At 39.7% G+C, this 20,660-nt stretch overlaps 1 non-coding gene and 1 pseudogene across 1 annotated transcript; one reads left to right on the forward strand and one right to left on the reverse strand.

Moving 5' to 3' along the window:
* Nucleotides 1–2,072: 2,072 nt before the first annotated feature.
* LOC117954053 lies at nucleotides 2,073–7,717 on the reverse strand (annotated as a pseudogene).
* Nucleotides 7,718–15,430: 7,713 nt separating this feature from the next.
* trnap-ugg lies at nucleotides 15,431–15,502 on the forward strand. The gene has a single exon. It is a non-coding gene; the product is annotated as a tRNA-Pro (tRNA).
* The last annotated feature ends 5,158 nt before the right edge of the window (nucleotides 15,503–20,660 follow it).

Below are 20,660 nucleotides of genomic sequence, written 5' to 3' on the forward strand. Positions count from 1 at the left end.
CACATGCTCAGTACCTATACATGCACTAATGGAGAAATTTCAGTTTGAGGGGGCTCCCCAAGGAAAAGTTGGGGGTTTGGTGCCTTGCTCAAAAGCACCATGGCAGTGCCCAGGAGGTGAACTGGCACCCCTCCAGCTACCAGTCCACCACCATGCTTTGGTCTGTATGGGGACCGGCAGCAACCCTCCGGTTCCTAACCCAACTCTCTACTGACTGAACCACTGCCACCCATAGTAACCCATCGTAACATCACACAACTTTTCTCTCTTTTTGGGTGGCAGGATTGACAATTAGCCTATAGTCCTCCTTAACATTTGTTGGGTTCTGGTCCCAGAATGAAGACAATTGGGAAACAATAAGATAGGATGATAGGCTTTACAGGATGATTAATTCCCGTTGTTTAAGACACAGTTTTTAAAGAAGTAAAGGGGGCTCAGGCTCAACAGCTATATAGAACTGGGTGTCTTCTGTATATCACCCCAAGCACAAACTGCAAGGATTCCAATTTGAGTCCGTCCAGGGACATTTGTTGCATCTCTATCCTACATTTTCCTGATAAATGTCTATTGTCTATAATAAAAACTTAAAATTCTAATAAAACACCTTAAACAATTAATACACATATGATGACCTTTCATTTTAACAAATAAAGACTTAATAGAAGTAGACAGAGCCTTTGGCTTAGTTCAATTTTATTAAATATTTTAGTGCGCATGTGTCATACCCCATGGTGTCAAAAACTGTGTCCCAACCTAATTATGAATGTACCCACAGCCTCAAAAGTTGGTCTTATCAAGCCCAATAATTTTTCCACAGTACAAATTGACAGTATTGTTAATAGACACAATTATCAAAATTTGTCAACAAACATGCACACTGACATGTGCTTTACAATCAGTCTCACATGATAAGACTTGGCTATCATGACTTATCATGGTAATTTTGTTCTTGTAAACGAATGGACGTGGTTTGTTTCCGCGTCCATTTCAACATCCGAGTCATCTGATGGAGAGAAGTGAAAGAGAAAGAACAATAATGAAACTTGAATGGGGTGTCAGGAACAGGCTTCAGCTCTGTTTCTTTGGACCGTGTTGATTACATCCTGTGCTTCATCTGCACAAGAAGAGGTGTTGCCTCATACCTTAACACTCGCACAACCATTATTCTTAAGACGGCACATCGGCTTAACTTGATCAGTATAGTAATAGTTTACTAACTTTTGGCTAGCTCCATGAGCTACCTGAGATCTAGTTGTACCAATGTGAAAAAGCGCTCCACCGGGCAATGTGTGGGTTGTTTCAGATGGATCAGTCATTTGCGATATGACTGCCCATAAATTGCTCCAGAGTAAGAACAGAGGCCGCCCTCTCTAGGCCCGTTTGTTTTGCCCTACATTAGATTAGTGACTGCTTTGTTCACATATGCCCAAATGTACCAAACCAGGAGTTGAAATGCAGGTGTGAATATACTCTTAGTCAAGGCATCAACAAACATCAATGAAGATTGATGGGGTGCAGTTTGATCCCCAGCTCCTCCTATCCACAATGTCCTTGGGCAACTGTCGCAGTTTGTGAACCATTGGGTGTGTTTTAAATATTTCCCCAAAAGCTTTGTCTCACTCACAACAACAGAAAAAGACTTGTGACAACATTTGGAACAGTGTTTTGTCAATTTATAGTATTACCTGTATGAAGACTCAGTTGTGTTCAGGTGTGAAGGACATCAAAGCCTAAAATTAAGAAAGGCAAAAAGTGGGTTATTTTAACAGAAATCCAGTTCAATGAACCTCAACAAATAAAGTTCACAACTGTACAACTGCTACTTTCTCACCTCTGGCAGGTTTGTATTCACGTCCATTTTAACATCCGAGTCATCTGATAGAGAAGTGAAAGAAAGAACAATAATGAAACTCGAATGGGGTGTCAGGAACATTAGCAGACAGAAATATTGAATATTATCCAAACAGCTCAAAACAAAAAATGAAATAAAAATGAATTAAATGTTAAAGCTGATTTTGAGGTCAGATCTTAACGTACAATAATTTGATGAATGGGGGACATTCTTTCAATACTCATGTTCTTGCTGATTCTCAGCTGTGATCAAGTTGTCAGAGATCCTGTAGAGATAACCACAATCCTATATTGCAAGAACCCAGAATAAAATGATTGTTTGTTATTTCAGTTAGCCAGGTTCAGTGTCTTGACATGAGCCAACTGATCTAATTCTTTATGTCATATCTTCTGTGCAAAAGATACAACCGACTGCCAACATTCATATTCTGACCCTGCATCAGAGGAAATAACTCATTAGTCTAGATCCAAAAAGACTAAAGAAAAGACTTCTAAAAGAGAAACAAACTAACTTTTTGACTTTACTGTAAAATCCCACGTCTGTTCAAAAGTTGCAAGTGGATGTAAAATATTGCTTGGCTTTGCTTTGTCAGCTCGCATTCTTTTGTTTGTGGAAGAATGAAACAAAAGAAACACAAGCTGAAGAAAAGGAAAAACACTCAACACTCAACAGTTAAAATGTGTTATGCTAGGAGGTAGAACGGAAGGTTCCACAATGTTAGTAACACAATAACCTCCCTTTGTTTATTACAATATTGCCGAACCAGCATGAACACGGAGTTGGCCTTGTTACATACCTCAGAGTCTCTGGTCTACGGTGTGTAATCTCCCAAAGATCAGAGAGCAGCTTCACGTGTAAATCCTGCAGCATGTTGTTACTCAGGTCACGCTCTCTCAGATGGGGACTTTAGAGCTGAGGCCAGAGAAGCACAGCTGATCTCTGACAAACTGCATGACCTCAATCTGAGTAAAGAAATGATGTTTAGGTTTTAAATATGTAGCTCAACATTACTATGTCCTAATCAATTAGCTTTCCCCTAAAATGAGTGGAGACCTTTTCATTGTGTTATTCTGGACCATCATAAGATCAGCCTTCCATTTTATTAGTTGCGAAAACACTTTGAAATAAACAGAAACCAAAAACATATTTCCCCCTCAGAAAGAAAACTTTATCACTTCACAAATGTTGGTTTAGATGATCTTCTGTATACAAATGTGAAATTTTACCAACAATTATAAACATTCATTAACTTTAACAACAGTGCACATTTTCTACAATTTCTTTTACTTATTTCAATTACAAAGTCTTTTGTGACTGCAGACTAAGAAACAATAAAATCAAACAAAAGGAAAATTATGGATGTAAGTTTTGTGTGTACATAAATTTTCATCAACTGTATAACAGTAACAGTCAGTGAACTGACCTCAAAGTCTAAAGTGAACAGTTTGGACCCTCCAGAAAATCACAGCAGCTTGAAGTGTTCACTCAGGTCCATCTTACTCAGATGGAAGGGAATGAGCTTCAGCGCTGAGGCCAGAGAAGCACAGCTGATCTCTGTCAAACAGCAGTTTCTCAATCTGAATAAAGAATATATGATATAACTTCAGAAGAAAATGTTCCTACCTGAAATGTATTCAATGTTTAATAATCTGTTCAGAGCTGACGTTTTAGAAGGTAGGCTAAAAATGTAGAGTATGGAAACGTCCAACCCAACTGCAGGTTGAAAACTGTAAAATACAAAGAGTGAAATAGAGCTCCTATAATAATAAAGACAACCTTCTGCTTCTTTTATAATGACGTAGAGCGCTCAACCCACATGTCAAGCAAAAAGGGGAAGAGAAACCAATCCGACTTCCCAGATGGCACCGTCGTTTCCCTGCAGGTAATACTTTACCTGTCCTTTCATCTATGTATTTTTATTCATCCATCCATCCATCTTCATCGGCTCATCGGTATTGGGTCGCAGGGGGACTAGCTCCAGCAGGGCACCCCACACTTCCTTTTGTATTTTTATGATTATTAATTTTGTGAATAACATGATGGAGACTATAACATGAAAATCTAATGTTCAAGACAGTTAGAGTGTTATACATTTTTCTTATATTTTGAATCTGTAGCCCAGCATTGCTCTTCCAAAGTCACGGAACTAAAAGTTAGAGAGTAAGTAAGTAAGAGACTGTCTGAGAACAGACTTTAGCATTAAGAGACTGTGTCGATATAATAGCCTTATGTCTGCAGTTTAGTTTTACCACAACTTTCACTGCACAATAATCTCACAGCACAGAAAGCACAGAAGTAAAACAAAGTGTCTGACCTCAGAGTCTCTAGTCTACAGTGTGGACTCTCCAGAAAATTACACAGCAGCTTCACTCCTGAACCCAGCAGATAGTTGTTGTCTCTCAGGTCCAGCTCTCTCAAATAGGAAGGGGTTTGACTTCAAAGACAAAGCCAGAGAAGCACAGTCAAAAACTGTCAAAAAATTGTCTTCACTTTACCTACTTTTCATTCCTCTTGTTAAGCTTTTTGGAAAGACAAAACATTTCTGAAAAAATTGTACTTCTTTGTGCTCAGGCAAATCCTGAAAATGTTTGAACCAAGCATGTAAAACCTCATTCAAGGATTTGAAACTGACCATAGAGTCTCCAGTCTACAATTTGGACTCCCCAGTCCAGAAGACAGCTTCACTACTGAATCATCAAGGTAGTTGTTGTCACTTAGGTCCAGCTCCCTCAGATGGGAGGGGTTGGACTTTAGCGCAGAGGCCACAATTTCGCAGTGAGGCTCTGAGAGTAGACAGTCAGTAAGTTTGTAATTACATTTAAATGATGATATATTAATGTTGAAATAGTTTTGAGAAATATTTGCTCTTCACATCACTGGTTCTGGTGTTTTGTTGTGTTTGGAAGTGGAAGAATATTTTAGGAATAATGAAACTACTAATCTACACTGACTTACATTGTCAAGTTAATCACATCTGAACTTACAGAGCCTTTCTGCAGTTCCTCACAGCTGGAATCAGTCTACGTTGTCCCTCCTCTGATGTGTTGTACTTCTGCAGGTCCAACTCATCCAGAACATCCTCTGACATCTGCAGCATGAGCATTGGATCTCAGAGAGTTCCGTCTCTGATCTTGATACAACTTGATCATGATGGACTGAGTGATCATTCATCTTGGTCACACAGTGGAAGATGTTGATGCTTCTGTCAGGAGACATCTCAGACGTTTTCATCTTTTTCAGGTTGTTGATGGCTCTTTGGAGGATTTCTGGCCTGTTGTTTGTCTGACCCAGCAGGCCTCCTAAGAGTCTCTGGTTGGACTCCAGAGAGCGGAAGGAAACGGATAAACAGGTCCAGGTAGCCATTTTACTGTAAAAACCTTTTTCCATGGCTTTCTTCAGGAAAACATCCAGGGATGAATCAACACAGTCTGTCACATTAAGACCACACCAATCCAGGTCTTCTTGGTAGAACATGATATTTCCTACATGGAGGAGGGATCTGATTGGCTACAGCCGGTCTGGAAGTTATCCAGACGAGAGCCAAGGGAAACAGCTTCCCCTTGATGAGGTTTCTCAACAGAACATTGACTGATGACTTCTGTTTAACATCAGACACAACCTCATTGTTGAGGAAATCCAGTGAAAATCTGCTTTTATCCAGGCCCTCAAAGATGAACAGAACTTTAGAGCCAGCAAGCTGTTCTGCGGTGACTTTCTGTAATATTGGATTGAAAACATGAAGCAGCTCAAGAAGACTGTGCTGCTCATCTCTGACCAAGTTCAGCTCCCTGAATGAAAGCGGAATCACCAGCCTGACATCTTGGTTTTCCATACTCTCTTCCCATTCCAGATTAAACTTCTGCACTAAGAAGGTTTTTCCCACACCAGCAACGCCAATCATCAGGACGACTCTGATGTGTTTCTGTTGGTTGGGTAAAGCTTTAAAGATGTCATGGCAGTTGATTGGAGGGCTGCGAAGGGTCTTTTTCTTGGAAGCTGTCTCAAGCTTCCAAACCTCATGTTGGGTACTGACCTCTTCACTCTGTTCTTTTGTGATGTAGAGCTCAGTGTAGATCCTTTTGAGGAGGGTTTCCCTTCCTGTGTCATCAGTTCTTCACATCTCGTCCTCTGACTTATCTTATATTTAACCACAACCTCTTGCAAACCCCAATCTGGAGACAGGGACAACACAATGTGGCTGTAAAGAAAAAACGTTCTGAGAATCTGTTGAATATGTTTATGAATATTCAGGATTTATTCCATAAATTTCATAATGTCTGTGATGAACAACATAACAATAGTAATCTTTTATCAGACATGAAGACATCAGTAGATACTGTAGACCCCACCAGAGCACTGCGCTCCCAGAATGCAGGGTTACTTGTGGTTCCTAGAGTCTCTAAAAGTAGAATGGGAGCCAGAGCGTTCAGCTATCAGGCTCCTCTCCTTTGGAACCAGGTTCCAGTTTGGGTTCAGGAGTCAGACACCGTCTCCACATTTAAGAGCAGGCTTAAGACTTTCCTTTTTGATAAAGCTTATAGTTAGGGCTGGCTCAGGAAAGTCCTGAACCATCCATTAGTTACGCCGCTAAAGGCCTTGACTGCTGGGGGACTTCCCATGATGCACTGAGCACCTCTAAAATTGAACTGAATTGAACATAGTTAGGGAGTTTGGAGTCGCAGCGTCCGCCTAACCCGGCCCACCTACTTCTCGTCATAGTTGTCAGATTTATCTATCATATAATCAATAATATAATAAAACTAGAGGGAGGCAGGGCAAACAGCCCGATCCGGTTGGGGAGAGTTCTAGCCCGACCATGCTCCTCTCTTTACCCTGTCTCTCTAAGTTATGCTGTAATAGTTTTAGACAGCTGGGGGACTTCATTTGACACACTGAGCTCCTTTCTCCTCTATCTTTCTATCTTCCCATTTTGTGAGCATCCATGTCCCAGAAATGCTTGTTACTAACCTAGTTCCGGGGAGTCATTCCCCGAAGTCCTTGTGTTCTTTTTCCCCCAGCATTTCCGTTTCCTCGGCTCAGGGAGGCTCCAGAATCATGGTTGCAGCTGTCGCCATGGTCCCGCTACACGTTCTGCGATGCCATGTTACATCCTGCCACGATCTGCGGTGCCCAGCTACGTCCTGCTGGGCCTTGTAATGCCGCACAGTGCCCTGTTATGCCACAAACTACTACAAAGAACTACTACAAACTACTATTTTTTTGGCACTGTTTTTCCCACTCTTCATTTTAACCCCAACCAAGAGCCTGGTTCTGTCCAAGGTTTCTTCCCAAAAGGGGAGTTTTTCCTTGCCACTGTCGCACTGTTGCTTGCTCTGGAGGAAACTACTAGAACTGTTGGGTCCTTGTAAATTCTGGAGTATGTTCTAGACCTACTCTATCTGTAAAGTGTCTTGAGATAACTCTTGTTATGAATTGATACTATAAATAAAATTGAATGGAATTGAATTGAAATTGCATTGTAGATGTACACTCTTACTTGTTCTGGATCTTTTTCCACACTGGTGGTCCACCTGATGAAGCAGACTGGTCCCACTATGAGGTGATGCTAGTGTGCAGAACAAGTGTCCACAGCTGGAAGAGACTAAATGCTTCAGAACGTCCCGACACAAAGCACAGCAGGACATCTGCTCCTCTACCGAAACATGAGTCCTCTTCTTCTCTTTTTGAAGATGAACACATTCTTTATAACATATTACATTAGAGTTGAGCAACCCACAGCCTACAAGTTGCTTGCAGCTCTTTTCCAAAAACAGAAGTAAAGTTGCAAGCAGTGAGGTACAGGCCCTCAAACCTACCAGGGGTGTCAGGGTTATCAGCAGGATGGCGGTCCACGCAAATGTGCATATGTAACACAGTGGTTAGAAAAGATCCAGCACCAGGCTGATTAAGCAAATATGCTTGATGCAGATCTTCGTCCTCCAGACAGCATCTCTGTGGTCAGAGCCACACGTGGTTATAAGAAACCAAGTCAAGCTAGTTCTCTAGCATCTTCTACCCCCCTCAATGGTTAGGCTTAAAGTAGAAGCGGAGCGGGGAGCGCTGTTGGCACGTGCTGAGGCATTAAACCAGAAACAGAACATTGAGAGAGAAGAGGCTCTATGGCAAAGAATAAGCGGTTTAGGGCATTTTCAGCCTTTATTTTTGATAGGACAGATGAAGATATGAAAGGGGAGAGAAAAGGGACACAGGTCGGAGTCAAACCCGCTGCATCGAGAAGTAAACCTCTGTATATGGACGGTCTCTCTATCAACTGATCAACCTTGCTGCCCAGAAGAAGCGGTTTAAATCTTAAACTGTTATTGCACCCCTAGATGCAAATCATCAGGTGTTAAATGTGCATGAGTCGGCTCGCCATTCACCTGCTGGACCTAGTGAGGGAATGAATGCTTATCTGGATGACGCAATACATGCTGAGGATGAAAAAGGAACAAGGTCCAGTGTTCTGCATAGCCCCGAAAGGGTTGTCAGATCTCTGCAACATAATCCCGCAGGATGTGGGCAAGTTAGTTGATGATACAACTAAAGCATTAAGGACAGGCTTTATTTCTTTTTAATAAGTTTACTAGCCGCCTGCCTAAAGCACTTGTTCACAGTTGCCAGCACATGCAACAAATACATTGAGAATGACTAAAATATTGCCTCAGCATACATTAAAAAGACAATGAAATTAGGATGGTGAAGCCCTTGATAAATTGTCTGTGTTTCTTATTTACTTACAGTCAATAGTGTGGAATTGATAGAGGGTTAACCCCTACTAGCGTGCATGCTATTATCATAATGCTTCCTTTCAAGATAAGAAGTGGTGGGGGGGAGTTGCTTGGGAAACACAGGAAAAGAACGGCAGGAGTGCTACATTTACAGATCTTGTCTACTTTGCGGACAAGCAGGCAAAATTATTTTCTCAATCGTTGTTTGGAAACATCCAAGAGCCCAGTTACTCAAGGCATCGTATCAAGAGGGAACATTAGATGTTCAAAATTCAAGAAGAAGAACTATTTTGCTACAGGTCTTTAAAGTGTTCCAAATCCAGTCAAAAGGGACAAGGAAAAAAAGCTTATGAAACAGAAGTCTCACAAAGAAAAGCTGGACTTCATAAAGTCAAAGGGCTTGTGCTTCGGAAGTTTGTCACAAGGACACTTGAGCAGAGGTTGTCCGAAGAAGCTTACCTGTCAAATATGCTTGCTAAAGCACCCCACTATCCTGCACATAGCCAACAAGAAAGTCCCATGCACAGCTGGTGCAAGCAAAAACAGCAAGATATCAGATGACAACGTACTCATTTCTGATCCTGAAACTTGTGGATTTACTGGGGCTGGTGAGGCAGAGTGTGTTCTTTCAATTGTTCCAGTTAAGGTAGAGTCTGTGAAGGGGAACCAAACAGTTGAGACATATGCGTTACAGAAGAACTAATGCAGGACCTAAAAGTTACAGTAAGAAAAAACAACATCTTACTCAGCATTGTGGGACAAAAAGGGCCAGTTCATTCTGATGTTGTCATAGGACTGGAAGTCAGTGACTTGCATATGTATGAGTGACTTGGATGAGAGCAGGTTCTTGAGGCTTCCACAAAATGTTTTCACAAAAGGAGAAACAGGTAAAACGGAAAAACTCTCAATGACAAACAGATGGGGTAGGTTTGCAGCTGAGATGATGATCAGCACCTTCAAGTCTGGGGCCAACATTCTCGGCAGGAAACCGTCCAAGTGAGGGAACAACAGAGCGGAAGATTAGCCGGGGAATCAGAGCAACGGGGGCGGTATTGCATTCGCTTTACTGAACCATTGTGAGGAAAAGATGAGCCGGCTGTCAAAGCTCTCATTCTAATCTTTACCCACTACCCACACCTATTGTCAGGAAGACTGGGTCATGACCAAGAAACTAGGTCTTGAGTACACGTGACCAAAATGTATTTTTTTTAAGAGAGTGTCTGGCTTCTCCCTAGAGATAGGGTGAGAAGCTCAATCATCCGTGAGTTACTCGGAATAGAGCTGCTGCTCTTTTATCTCGAAAGGAGCCAGCTGAGGTGGTTCAGGCATACAGTAAGGATGCCCCCTGGCAAACACGTCCAACTAGGAGGAGGCCTCAGGGAAGACCCAGGACTATGTGGAGAGATTAAATCTCCACCCTGGCCTGAGAATGCTTTGGGAGGCCCCAATCAGAGCTGGTAAATGTGGCTTGGAATGGGAATTTTGAAATGATGATGAATGAATGGACTGTGTTCCTTTACTGTACTCTGTTCCTCTTGTGTAATTATAAAAGAACAGTAAAGACTATCAGACAACATTAGGACCTTAATCCTATTCAGGTTAGTTTACAGTAGAAAATGTCTCTTACTTTGTGTTTGAGGGTCCAGGTTCATTACTGAAGTTTAAGATTTTGCTCTTGGACCAGTCAGTCTACACAGACAGACAGCTGGGTGCTGGAAACTCTGATCTGTGGAAACAAGAGATAACCTTAAAATGTCACATGATTTGATAAAAAAACAAATAGTTGTGTGAATTTCTTCATCTGCCTGTTTTTGGACTTGTGTTTAACTTGCTGTTTTAGAGTCATGCTTAGTAGTTTCTGTCTGTTCTGCGCCAGCCAGCATCAAAATTTATATGTGAGTCACAAGTTTCTACATTTACATGTTTGAGGCTGATTTACCAAACCTGATACAAAGTCCTCCACGTGTTGTGTGAAAATAATTTTAATATAGATATTTCACTATCATTAATGATCCCAATAAGCTCAGCGAGAGTTCTTAACTGTACTCTACCGTGTTTCCTTACTGTACTACACTGCACTCTTGTAATTATAAAAAAAACACGGTAGATTATCAGACAACATTAGGACCTTAATCCTATTCCGGTTAGTTTACTGTAGAAACTGTCTCTTACTTTGTGTTTGAGGGTCCAGGTTAATTACTGAAGTTTAAGATTTTGCCCTTGGACCAGTCACTTTTTACAGATAGACAGCTGGGTACTGGAGACTCTGATCTCTGTCTGTGGAAACAACAAATATTTTACACATATCATAATATTTATAAAGAATCCAGGTTACATTAACCTGTCACATGAACATGACTTAATAACAACAAATAGTTTTGTTTATTTCTGAATCTGCACATTTTTGGGACATGCTAATAAGTTGTGTAACTTTCTACATAACAATAGTTTATTTTAGGATTTTCAGTCAGGACATAGGAGTGCATCATAACACAGACTGCACTAGTGAAAATTCAAAATGGCCTTCTAATTGCTTTAGACAAAGAACTTGTCTCTTTTCGTGTTTTACCAGGGCTTTGTGCTGCATTCAACACTATTGACTATGGCATCCTTTTACAAAGACTGGAACATATAACTGGTATTACAGGAACCGCACTAAGCTGGTTTAAATCCTATTCATCATATCAATCTTAGTTTCTTCATATTAACGATGGATCCTCCATGAACGCTAAAGTTAGCCATGGAGTTCCTCAAGGCTTTGTGCTTGGACCAATTCTATTCACTTTAAACTGTATATGCCCTCCTCTAAGCAATATTATTAGGAAGCACTAAAAACTGTCACTGCTATGCAGATGATACCTATATATAGCTATAGCTCAAGCAAGTTGAAACCAATCAGTTAGTTAAACTTCAAGCATTAAAAACATACAAGCATGGATGACATAACATTTCCTGGTGCTAAACTCTGAAGTTGTTGTACATGGCCCCAGATATATCTGAATGTCATTATCTAAAGATATATCTCTTTGGGGAGAGGTTGCTCTGGCCTTCAGTACCACTGTGAGGAATCTCAGAGTTATCTTTGATCAGGAAATATCCTTTAACACCCACATATAACAAAATGTAAGAACTTTTTTGCCTCAGTCTGTCCTGAGATAACTTCTGTTATGATTTGACACTATTAATAAAATTTTATTGAATTGTCCTCTACTGCCGTTCTTTACTGTACTGTACTCTACTCTTCTTTAACTGTCTATGTACTCTACAACCTTTCTTTACTGTACTCCACTGAGCTTATGCAATTATAAAAGAACAGTGTAAATCAGACATTAGGAACTGAATCATGTTAAGGTCGGTTTGCAATAGAAACACCCTCATACTTTGTGTTTGATGGTAACGGTTGAATACTGAAGAATGGAGGTTCATCTTTAGACCAGTCACTCTTAATAGAGGAAAAGCTGGAGACTTGAGACTTTGATTTGTCCTCCTCTTCTTCTAATTCACTCATCTTCTCAAGTCCGAGAGGTACAGTAAACCACTAACATTTGACAGACAGACACACACACACACACACACACACACACACACACAAAATTATTACATATTATATATTACAGTTTATTTGTTAGTTTAATCAAAAAGTGCATTTTCTAGTTAATAGATTTTTCCTTTGTCATTAACGTGTTTATTTATTTTTTTACAAAAAAAACAATTTACAAAAATGTACAACAAAACAAAAAGAAAATCCCAAAAGAGCAGTAAAAACTAAACGTAAAGGACACCACTTGAACTACTATATTGTTTGGGATTATATCAACTGCAATTAATGTATCAAGCCCTTAATATATGAAAAAAAATAGTCCCACACTAAATGGAACTTCCCTTTAGCATTGTCACTGCTGGCAATCAAATATTCGTAGGATGCAGTCTCCCTCATCAGTGGAGTCCAGTCTGTAAGCCCCGGGGTGTATGGGCTCTTCCACTCCCTCAATATCAGCCTTGCCGCAGTGATGTGGCCTGTGGTTATTAGCGCATGCTGACCTTTGTTAATTCCCTGTGGCAAAAGTGTGCTATCTCCCAAGAGACGGAACAGTGGAGATTTTGGTAACCTTTTTCCCAACCAATTTCCTTAAAAAAAAAAGAACGAAAAAAAAAAAATCACACTGATCATAAAAAAATAAAAAGTTTAAAAAAAAAAGTTATCTTGAGTATGAAAACTCTTGTTCATTACATTTTATTTCATAATTGCAATTGCATGTGTTGTATTCAGTGTTGTAAAACGTTCTGTATATAGTATGTTTGTTACCATGACAACACCATTGATCTGAAGCTTGATGCTGTCATGTAAATAGTTTTCAAATCAGCAATAAATATTACAATTTTTGATCAACTCATGTCAATTGCATGCTTAAATAACATACCGGTTAAAGCCCAGCACATTTCAAGAGAGCCCGACCCACTTCCGGTTTAAATCTGAACACTTCCGGGTTAGGCCCCGCCCAGTCCGAGTACGGATCCGGATACAGATACAGATAATGCTGTACTCGCTCATCCCTAATAACCACCTAACATTATCTGATGAACAGCGCCCTTTAACAAAACCCACTTCATCTGCATGCACTACATATGGCATAGATCTTTCTTTTATTGTGGCAAGCCCCTTAGTAAGAATGTTGCCATCAATTAAACTATTACTAAGGATCACCGTAATTAAAGCCTCATTAAACATCTCTGGTAGTTGCCCCACATCAAATGACTCTTTATATACTTTGGTCAGTATGGGTGCCAAAAAGTCAACATATTTCTTTTAATATTCAACTGGTAGCCCGTCTAGCCCCTGTGATTTTCCTGCATTGCATCTCTCACTTCTCCTTTGGTAATATCTCTCTCCATCTGTGCTACTTGTCCTTCAGGCAATTTTGGGATTTTTATAATAGCCCGGTCCCGGTCCCGGTCCTGTATTGGTGGTCTGATTGGTTGGTCTGATTGGTGGTCCTGTACCTTGCTGGTCAGTCGGCTAATAAAGGCAAACACATCCTTCTTTTGTAGGAAATGTTCCAGGCCAAATATTAACATTTCTAAGGTAATTTAATGATATGCAGACCTAACAAACTAAACAATTCATCTGAAAAACATCATGAGAGTATCAACACTCAGCCATGCCTCAGGCAGATTGTTGTAGTGTAAAATGGAGTCTGGCAGTCTGACTCAGGTCTGACTACATCCAACTTTCACTTTCTGTGTCCATCCCTGTGTACCCTCCCCCCCTTCCAATCACAAAAGGCTAACTGTCTTACACATTGCAAAAAACATATTTTTTCAAAAACTCCATCCTATGATTTTTATAAGTTATTGTTTTGTGTAAATAAATGCTACAACTCTATTATACGGCTTGACCTTTTAACCCATTTATGTCAAAACACTTTTGTTGAACTCAGATAACTATCTTGCACATTGCACAAAGCTTATTTATTCAAAAAAACATCCTTTGACTTTTTAATAATGTTTTTATGTAAAACTAAAATGCTATAAATCTATTATGCAGAAAACAAATTGGAAAAAAAATGAAAATGAATAAACATGCAAGATCTTGACTTTGTTTTGCGAGATCTTGACTTTGTTTTGCAAGATATTGAGTTTTATTTGCAAGTTCTTGCACCTCCAACCAACAATAAGGCTAACCTTGCTAACCTTGCTAGCTAGCTAGCTAGCTAGAAATACATTCATCGTTTATTTTGATATGAATGAAAAATATTTTGACATGTTAAGGACAACAGGTCAAGCCACATAATAGATTTATTAGCATTTATTTACATAAAGAAATACATATAAATCATAGGATGGAGTTTTTGGAAAAATATATATCCAACGTCCAATATAAAACCAACTTTACCAAGCTCAATCACAGCTATGAGCCAAGTATGTTGATAAATATGGGTGACTTTGTCTCAAAGTTGCACACAGTTCCAAGAACCCTTTATAGTGAGAAAAAAACAGACATACAGCTGGAAGAGAGTAGTCTCAACAGTTGTCCTCCCCTCAAGGATCCCAGCTTTGTTTCCTCCAGAACATCTGTTTCCCTCATAGGTTTGGGCTAAGCCCCTAATGTTTATGACATCTGACTACGCCACCTATATTGGGCTAGTGTCTACTGTAGTATAGTTGGGGTTCAATGTAAGCCTATTGTTAAAAAACTTGATTAAAGAAGAGCTGTAGATTTTTTGATAATTATCTGTTGGTTCATCGCCACTTGCAAACCTCTTAGGCCTACATTGCATTATCTTGTCATACATCTGTATTAAAATTGATTGAATATGAATATGCCCATAGCCTAGCGTAATCTATTATAAAAGTTGTTTTAGTAGATTATAACTGTACGTTAACCCTAAATACAATGACGCAGGAAAATTGCCTAGGTGCTCTTCCAATAATTCATCTGAGGACTTTTGAACTTGCATTAGTGGTAACGTTAGCTGATCAAAAGATGGTGCTAATGCTCCCTCTTGACTCGGAGAGTAATATTTTTACCACCACACAATGATTTTAAATAAATCTTTTTTCAACTAAACATTAGGCTATGGGGCTAAAAATTGATAAAACGCATTGGTGATAAAGCCTCACTCAAAGAGTGTGAAGTTCAAATAGCCTACCGAACGTTAAGTGGAACCCCTTTGACAATTAATAATAGGTAAACTCAGCAGAGTTTGTGTTACTAATTTGAACGTGCAATGTAACGTAAATAACCGACATAATATATTTTGGCCAACGTTAAATAACTTATTCATTTTCCTCACCAAAAATAGTTCGTAGGCCTATGTTCTTTTACGGTATAGACTAACGAAACTAGTGTGGCTCGTTGGTCTAGGGGTATGATTCTCGCTTTGGGTGCGAGAGGTCCCGGGTTCAAATCCCGGACGAGCCCAACTTTTGCCATGAACTTGTTTTCTCCCCTGTAGGAAATAATTGTTTGCACTCTTACCGTACGTGTACAAATATACAGTATGTTTTCTCTTTCTGATTTACATGTTATTTTTCAGAAATAACTACCAAAGATGTAGTCAAACAAAAACTAAAGAGCCATAAGGAATAATGGAGGGATGAAAACTGGAATAAACAAAAGCTCAGAAACTATGTTTGACTTGAAGAAGCTCACTCACCACACAGAACAAATATTATACAACATTTTATTTGCAGATAGTGCAGAGGTCCCGTGCTAAGGTAAGTTTTATTGACAGATTCAAAAGCATTCCTGAAGAGCAGTGGGTTTTTCGGGATCATGGTATTGTTGATGATGAATTTCATTGCCCCATGCACACAAAAAAAATTATATATATATATTTTCATACCGTCTAGGAACCCTATTCATTTTGGTTGTCTGGAGATATATGTGTAGTTGGCTCATTTGCAGGATTTATAGAAAATGCCTGGAAGCTAAGGCATCCTGGTTGCTGTCCAGTGTATCGTGAGCCCATTTGGGCTGGGCACGATCTAGTGCAGGACACTCAAATAAGCAAATCAATCAATCAAAAAATGTTTGTTGCAAAAATAGACCTAAGGAAGACATGGCTCTGTTATGCATGATCTAGACTCTGGAGAGCATTCTTATACTGGTCTCTAGTGGGCTTTGCCGGTACTACAGTTAGGGGTTTCTGTTTATTATATCTTTGTTAATGTAATTATATATTAGCTATTAGTGTTATTTTCTGCACAAGGTCCCTACTTATCTACATCAAATTGATACTTTAGTCTTATTAAGATAACATTTTAGCTCAAGTATGGCTGCCTACGTGTTCAAACCACAGATATATAGTGTAGGTTTACCCTACAGAAAAGGAAGGTAGTGCATGCACACAGTAGTTCTGTGGGTCAGAGGCTTCTAACAGCTCCCCTCTGTTTAAACTGCACATCCCATGTGTTAGGGAAAACTTACCATCAGATTTCCAAGAGCTGAAAAACATGCCTACGAATGAACACAGCCAAATGTTCAGGTCTAAATCAACTGCCTATGATTATTCTTTGCACATTCTCAGCCTGGTGACTCAGGAGGAGCATCAGACTTTTAAAAGATATGCTCACTTAATGCCTTTCTGTCTTCCCCCAGTGGGGGCTTATCTGAGCTTGCTGTGGTGACAGCATCTGTGCCCCCCTCCCTCCAGGCTGGCTCAGGACAGCCACTCCTCTGCTCAACACGAGTCCAGGAGATATTCCAGTAAATACTACTCTACTGCCTTTCTTTTACAGCAAGCATATCATCGCCACAGGAGCTACACTATTTCCATTATTTCCATAAGCCTCTTAGTTTCTGCTATGCTCTATCATTTGCAGAGTGACTTCATGCTATGAAGTGTGTACATTTCTGAATATTGTTACTTTCCCTGTACCCGCCCTGTTAATGCAGCAATGAGTTTCTCTTCCACCTGTATAGTAGAAGAGAAACTCATTGCCGTATTAACAGGCCGGGAAGAGATGTTGCTGATAATTCAAATCTTTCAAATGGATACTGTAATCCCATTCCAAGACCAAACCAAGAGAGATAACAGTAAGGTCCATACCAGTGTTTTTGATCTTTTCACGTCTCGTGTTGTTTCCTCTTTCTCGTCTGACACGTTTCCTTTCATTTCTTCCAAACTACAATATAAAATCAACTGCAAGAAACCTGCCGACAAAAATTGGTGAATAGAAGGCTGTAAATAGACATTATATTCTGCTTTTATTTTATTGCAATCGCAATGGCCATTTTCGACATCAAAGCATTTTTGGTTAAAAAGCCAATATAAAGAGGTTTCTGCTTCACTAACCCTTGTGTTGTCTTCCCCTCACCCCAAAAAATGTTGTCCATCCAGGTCAAAAGTAAAATTGAATTGTTGGTGCTGTTTTCCGCATTTGTGGCTCTTTTTCGTGGTTTTGACACATTTTGAAAACATTTTTGTCCCATTTTTTAACACGTTTTGTTTTAAATTCATAGTCAATAAACCTAATTGACATACCTCATTTTTGAGTTCAAAAGGTTAAGGTCAAAGGATGTTGAGTGGATCACAGACTGGTTCATGTCAAAGTTTAGTCAGGATTATGTTTAAAAATGTTTAAAAATGTTTAAAAATAATTTAAACACCCAAAATTCAATGAATGTGTCATTCATTTTACCTGCAAAGAACATTGTAAGGTTTCCATACAACACCCATCCTTGCATCCATATTATATTTGGACATTTTGGTTCAAAGAAACCCATATTTGTGATATAAAACTTTGAAAACTAGTCAAATTTGACCCAAAGACGACACAAGGGACCTTGTAACTAATAAACACTTAAATGATATTTGAAATGTTGATAACCCATCACCCATATTTCATCATTAAAGTATAATTATTTTAGGTTCTATGCATCCTATTTTTCTATTTCTCACAACAAATCCCTTCTCTCCAGTGGTCAGGGCGAGAGCTGAGTTCCTCTGCTTCCTATCGGCGGGGTTATAAACCTCAGGTAGTATCTTTTAACTAGATAATAAATCCAAACATCTACTACAAATTGGCCCATTCTCTACTAAGCTTCAGATTTGCCCTTCAGAGCTATCACGGATTCTGAGTCAGATCACGTTAGTGTCTGCTAAAGGCAGTGTACAGTTTAATATTCCTCGGTGCAGAATTCTGTTAGTTGTAATGTGTAGATGATCATGTATATACATATCAGGTTTAATCCTGGGTTTAGCGATAACTATTTCAGTCTCTGAAGGCTAACATATTTACATTTTTCTACATTCATTGGCACTCTAAGCAGGAAAAAAAAATGCTTCTAGCCCTGGTTCAGTTTCCTCCTCCCTCCATCACCACACCATCATCACCCCCTTAACCAGTCTGTCATTTAAAGTAAAGCAGCCGCCTGCTTAGCCGGCACCTTTCACTTCTCAAGCAGGACTTAATTTACTGCAGGACATTTTAAATCTCCTGCCTCTGTGGCACTGAGTTGCTGACAAATGCCTGGTTGCAAATGTATCTCATTGACTGCTGACTCGGTTGTATTACAAGCGGGCTGATAGGGGCTGCCACAGTAATGTGGCCCTCAGGTTTATCCTCACATGTTAGAGGAAGTGTATTAATTTAGTTCAGATGGGGCCTTATGAAAAGTGTACTGGCAGGCAGCGGATCTCTCTCTCTCTCTCACCCTCTCTCTTAACCTCTCAGGATTGAAGATATCTACAGAGCCAAAGCATATTCCCCCATCAATGTGTCAGGGGGAAAGCTATTAAAACCGCTTTGCTTTTCCTAAGTCTCATGAGAATAAGCACGCGATTTAGTGAAATCCCCCCAGAGCACTGAAAATCTTGGGGATTTTCCCCCTGAAATGTTTCCTAATGGGCTGCTCAGAAGTGTCAGGAACTCTTGTTAGACTTCAATGTAGTTTTGGGCTTTCAGTGTATTTATTTGGAGCTGAAATGACAAAATTTGAAATAAGAGTGCATCTGAACTTTCCCCATAATCAGACGAGAAAACCCATTCACCAGTTCACTCTATAGAAGTAATATATTTCAAGTGTGCACTTTTTTTAAATCATTCCATTCAAAATTGATTTTCATGAAATAAAAGTGTGTTTTCATACTGAGAACATTTTCAAAAAAATCATGCTGAGATTTATGCTGATGTGCAGCAAATCACAACAAAGACACATGTCCACATAGGGACCTTCATCTCATCATGTCTGCTTGTAAGAAAAATGATCCTGTTTACAATGATATAGGACTGCAACTAACAATTACACTTAATGTCAAGGAATCAATTGATTATTGTTTCAATGAATTGATTATTTGTATGGTCTATAAAAAGTCAGAAAATGGAGACAAATACCCATCAAAATTCCCCAAAAAGCCCAAGGTGACATCCTCATATTGCTTCTTTTTTAACTAGCGGTCCAAATCCATAGATATAGACTTCACTATCACATAAAACTAAGAAAAAATAGAAAATCCTCTTGATTAAGAAGCTGGAACTAGATCATTTTTAGCATTTGTGTCTGAAAAAAGAAAAAGAATCTCCCAGGTGATGTCCATAACAGCATGTCCTGCAGCAGCTTCTCCTTCTACGCTCGCAATGTGGAGAAGAGCCTTTTGTCATTTTCAACAAAGGTAGATAATATGCATATTTAATCTATCCAGAATGCAATTTACTCTAATAGAATTATTGGACTCTCATGAGGAGCTGCCATTAAACCCAATATAACCTGAGTCAGATAATGCATCCGCATCAGTAAACAATACACTTCAGACTTTCAGAGAAAGAAAGAAAATACATTTCATAAGATACGTAATCATCTCTGCCAGTAATTATTCACTCAATCAATACAGTAAATTAAGAAAAAAACATCAGCATGTTTTTCCTCCAGCATGGAGTTGGCTTGATAGATTCTTTTCTTGACAGATGTTGGCACACTTCCCCGGGCCGAGCGCTCTCTGTGTCGTCTTTCATTCCCTTTTCACCCCCAGGTCTTTCTTTACCTGTCAATTTCTTTCTACAGTGTGACTCCTTAATCCACCTGAGTGCATGGAGGACAGTTTTGACATAAGAAGAAAAGATAGACTCCTAAGGAGAGGACCAGTATCTTTAGAGCCTGGGGATAACCGGATTACGACAGCCATTTTGTGCTGCTGGCAGTTTTTCTTATTACCGATTTTTTTTCTCCCCCTCTTCTCTCCAGAGTCAAAATGCTCTGCCCTTTTTTACTCAGAAGTCACACCAAACACTAAGTTGTACACAAAAACACATCGTCTCTGTGTTTTTCCCAACTGAAAACTCTCATCTTGACAGATGATAGTTTACCAGAACAGATTTCCCCACGCTGCCCCTCAGGTCTACTCTCATGTTGCTGTTCCTCGGACAGTTTTTCGTCACCCTGTCCAAATCTCTCTAACATGGTTCCTCTCTGGAAGTAATCATTGCCTCTGTGTGGCAGTGGATGCCTCCTGCGTGTGAAGGCCTGAACCTATGGCACAGTAGATAAGAGCCCAGCCATGAGGAGACAGATCAACTGTCTCACCCCTGCTGCCAATCACTTTATTATCCCTCCAACCCGTTTCCGTTCTCTCTGAACA

The sequence above is a fragment of the Etheostoma cragini genome, chromosome 12, assembly GCF_013103735.1.
Source record: "Etheostoma cragini isolate CJK2018 chromosome 12, CSU_Ecrag_1.0, whole genome shotgun sequence".
In the NCBI taxonomy this organism is placed as follows: Eukaryota; Metazoa; Chordata; class Actinopteri; order Perciformes; family Percidae; genus Etheostoma; species Etheostoma cragini.